We start from the raw sequence: 5,085 nt of genomic DNA, 5'->3' as shown, positions 1-5,085 counted from the left end.
ATAATCAAGCAGTAATTAGCTCAGCCCGAACTTGGGTTAAGATCTGGCTGAAGGTACAACCGTAACAAATTACCTGAGTCTATGGTCTTGACAACTTTGGGCCATAGGAAGGGAAAAGAAACCTGAAGAAGGAGGGAAGTGGTATGAACTTACCAAACTTTTTCTTTACTAATCCCCTCTCTACCCTTTTTTGAGAGAGGATCTGAAGATGTAGCCCTGGCTTGCCTGGAACTTGTTATGTAGGCTAGGCTAACCCTGAACTCCTAGCTTTCTAAGTAAATGCTGGAATTAAAGGTGTCTACCACCACTCCCAGACGGCAGCCCCTTTTTGTCTGAGAAATTTATATAGTATCCTAGGTATATCAATAAATCAAACATTTACTGGTAATCATATACAAATTTATTTTATAACATTTCTTTGGCATACATAATTTTACCATTTATTAAGACAAAAAGATTTGTGTTTTAATGAAATGCATTCACTTATAGGTTTTTGCATAAAGTTATTGAACTTGGCTGAATATTTACTGGATATAGAATATATGCAAGTGTTTTTCAAAGTTGATTTTGATTTAATAATTGTCTTAGTTACTTTTCTATTGCTGTCATGAGTCATCACAACCAAAGCAACCTGTAGGAGGAAGAGTTTTTTGGAGGCTTATGGTCTCAGAGGTTAGAGTCCACGACTATCACAGCAGAGAGCAGCAGGCAGGTAGGTATGGCACTGAAGTCCTAGGTGAGAGTGTATATCTTGATCCAAAATCCAGAGAGAGAGAGAGAGAGAGAGAGAGAGAGAGAGAGAGAGAGAGAGAGACAGAGAGAGAGAGAGAGAGAGAGAGAGAGAGAGAGAGAGGAGTGCTAACTGAGAATGGCACAGGCTTTTGAAACTTCAAAGCTCACACCAACATGGCCACGCCTCCTAATCCTTCCCAAACATTTCCACCATCTGGAACCCATGTATTCAAATATATAAACCTATGGAGGTCATTCTCATTCAAACTAACACAATAATCCACACTATGATTGCTGCTTTGCATAAGTGTAGAGTAGAAAGCATGCTTTAGAATCATTTTTGAAATGATTGGAAATTCTGCCCTCATCTCAAGCCAAAATTCATTGAATGATATTTTTAAAATGAAATTCAAATGAGCCATCCAAACAGAAAAAAATTAAATTAGGCATTTTAATGCAATATGATCTAAAGATATACTAATTTGATACTTACACATTGAGCAGAAAAATATTATATATTTGCTCTCTGTAACAAAACCACTTTACTTCCATATGAGCAGAAAACTTTGTATGTACAGTAAAGTCATTGCAGTTTATAGCAAAAAATAGTCTTGTGTTTGTACTGAGTGTTTGAGTGAGCGTGTGTTGGTGTTATGTGACTGGCGGGCATGTATAGCCTAAAGCACACACTGTGTTCCTAGCCAAGGCTTTAGTGAATCACACTGCACAACTGGATTCATGACATGTTCGAATTTGAGTTCATTTGTTGATCATTGTGTGTTCAGAAATCTTTAACCACTGGCAAATTTTTTTGTAATGTGTCCCCTACATTCAACTCTGTGACCCTCTGAGGTATGGAGGGAATGTCATTTGTATCTAATGGACTTTCTGGAATCCTTGCACCTAGACTGGACTTGTTGGGAAATTTGCTACAGACGTGATCTGATTAGGGTGGTGTGTGCGCGTGGTATGTGTGTGTGTGTATGCGTGTGTGCGTTTGTGTGCGTGTGTGCGTGCGTGTGTGTGTGTGTGTGTGTGTGTGTGTTATCATTTGGGTTTTTTTTTTTTTTGTTTTGCCTTTTTTTTTTTTTTTAGCTCGATATAAGCTAATTCCATCTGGTAAGAGGGAACCTTAATTGAGAAAATGCTTCCAACAGATTGGCAGACTGCAAGAGATTCATTTAGACCTTTTGGGGTACCTATAGCACACCCTACTCATTTAGCAACAATAGCATTTAGCAACATACAATCATGACTTTGAAACTAACCGAGTCAAGTCGTAGGCAGAGTGGAAGAGGTTCTGGGTGTCTCCATGACCCTGTGTCGGGTAGATGAATGAGAAAAGGCAGCAGGGTGGCCCTGCTGACATAGTTAAGTATTATACATAGTTTGGGAGGTGCGAGTAGGAGAGTTTCTTGGTAGGATAAACTTGCAGTCTAATTGCGGGAACATAAATCTAGAAGTAAAACTGACTTCAAATGATTACACGAATACCCATAGCCAAACACTGGACAAAGGTTAGAGACTCTTATGGAAGAGTGGGGGAAGGATTGCAGGCCCTGAAGAGGGCAGGGACTCCACAGGAAGACCAGCAGGGTCAACTAACCTGGATCCTTGGGGGTTCTCAGAGACTGAACCACCAGCCAAACAGCACACACAGGCTGGACCAAGGCCTCTGGCACGTATGTAGCAGGCCTGCATCTCAGCAGTCTCAGTGTGGGTCCCCCAACAACTGCAGTGGGGGACCTAAAGCCATTGCCTGTCTGTGGAATCTGTTCCCCAAACTGTACTGCCTTGCCTGGTCACAGCTGGAGAGGATGCACCTAATCCTGTAGAGTCAAATGCCAGGGTTGAGGGGATACGAGGGGGGCCCCACCATCTCAGAGGAGAAAGGTAGGGGAGATGGGGGGACTGTGTAAGGGGGCATTTAGGATGTAAACAAACAAATAAGTGTAAAAGAGTGAAGACATGAATACTGTTCTGTTCCACAGAGGACACGACAGAGGCATAGAAGAGATAACTATAAATCCTCCCTGAGGGGTTCTGGCATGGAGGCTGTGCCCGCACTCATCTCTGGGACTAAGGACATTTTGGTGGCAATGCATCACAGATGCATTTCAGTTATTTGATTTCAATCAAAATGAGTGGTTGAGACATTTGTTTTTACATTTCAATAAAAGATGTACATGGTCCAGAGTGAGCGTGTTGAGTATGCCTGTGGCACAGTGGCTCTCTCTTCTTTCTTTTCCTTTCTTTTATTATTATTATTGTTATTATTATTGTTGTTGTTATTATTATTATTATTATTATTATTTGGCTGTGATTGTGTCCTATGCTCTGCAGACACAATGCTCATGTAAACATTGAGAACAGGGAGCAAGCCTCTCTTGCTCTCAGGGACAAAGCCTGATATCCCTATCTCATTAAAAACCAAGACCCAAATGTGAAGGTAAAACCAAGGTTTTACATCAGCAGCTGCTGCTGGTGTGGCTGTGCGCATGCGTGTGTGCGTGTGTCTGTTTGTCTATGTGTCTGTGCGCATGTGCATGTGTGTGTGTGTCTGTCTGTCTGTGTCTGTGTGTGTGCGCATGTGCATGCTGTGTGCATGTGTCTGTATATCTGTGTGCATGTGCATGCATGTGTGTCTGTCTGTGTCTGTGTGTCTGTGTGTGTGCGCATGTGCATGCTTGTGTGCATGTGTCTGTGTGTCTGTGCACATGTGCTGTGTGTGTGTGTGTGCACACATGCATGTGCATGTGTGTGTGCATGTATGTGCCTGTGCATGTGCATGCGTGTGTGCATGCATGTGTGCATGCATGTATGTGTGTGCATGCATGTGTGCATGTATGTGCACGCTTGTCATGCCCCCTTCTCCATTCCCAACCCCCACCACCTTTCTGTCCTCTCCCACCCCCATCCCCCACCCCGCTCATCTGTCCACAGTTGCTGTTTGTCTGTTCTCCACACCTGTCATGGCTTTCCCTCTCCTCCAGTCTCAGAGACATCCCTTCTTAGCTCAGCCCTGTCTTCCTCCGGGACCTACTGTCTGAGGCATCTCCTCTGCAGACACTGATTGGCAAAAAGGCTCTAAAACCTGTCTTAGAGCCATTGTAGCCATATTGGAATATGGTTTTCTATTTTCTCAGCATGTGGCCACAGGCATTTTATTTAACTTTCATATGCCTCCATTTTTTTATTTACTAAAATCTTATTAAAATTTCTCATTAAAATATTATTAAAAATAATAAGAGGAACATAAGCAAATAACAAGGCCCAATGCTGTACATCTCAGTGAGCTTTCTATACAGTTAGAAAAGCCATTCCGAAGTTGTGGAGCTACACACTTTCCCTGTCTGTTATATTTTTTGTGCATTTATCTACCACCAAAAATTGAAAAATCTATGTCAGAATTAAAACAGAAAAACAATTAGCATTATATCTTCTTTTATGATCCAAGTGTCCATTACCTGCATTCAGTTCTTCCTTCCATCTAATCTTTCCTGTCCTTGTTATACTGTATACACATCTATGTGAGGGGGGATGTGTGTAGCCCCTTTATGAGATTGTGTAATTTCACTTAGCACTCTGCATTCTAAGACCGTCCCGTTACCTGAAAATTTTGTGATTTCATTTTTCATTAGAGCTGAATAATTTTAAAATGGAACTTAAAATTTCAAATACAGCTGAATTTTCATGATTCACTCATCTGATGATGGACGGCTAGGTTGGTTACATTTCCTTTCTGCAATTAATAGAGCAGCCACTAACCGGGAATACAAATATCTCCTTGGTAGGGTATGGTGTTCTCTGGGCATATGCCCAAGAGTGAGATAGACAGGTCATATATTAGTTCTACTTTTAACTTTTCTTTTGGGAAATCTCCAAACTGATTTCCACAATGGCTGTGTTACTTTTTTTTTTTTTTCTTTTCCCTCCACCATAAGGCAAAACGTCTCTATATCCATTCTAGTATCAGCCGTCAGATTGGTTGTTGATAGCCATTCTGAGGGTAAGTTGGTATCTCAAAGTAGTTTTAATTTGCATTTCCCTGATGGTTAGGGGTAGTAAACACTTTTCAAATGGCTATTGGCCGTTTATCCATCTCTAAGGATGATTGAGAAGCTATACTAATCAACAGTAGACTATATTCTTAAAGGTTAAGGCCAGGTGGTGGTGGTATACCCAGGCAGCTCTCTGAGTTCAGGGCCAACCCAGTCTACAGAGCAAGTTTCAGGACAGCCAGGGCTACTCAGAGAAACCCTGTCTCGAAAGAAAGAAAGAAAGAAAGAAAGAAAGAAAGAAACAAACAAACAAACAAACAAACAAACAAACAAACAAAGAAACAAAGAAACA

Source organism: Apodemus sylvaticus, chromosome 23, assembly GCF_947179515.1.
Source record: "Apodemus sylvaticus chromosome 23, mApoSyl1.1, whole genome shotgun sequence".
Classification (NCBI taxonomy): Eukaryota; Metazoa; Chordata; class Mammalia; order Rodentia; family Muridae; genus Apodemus; species Apodemus sylvaticus.
Note: the sequence above shows the minus strand (reverse complement) of the source record.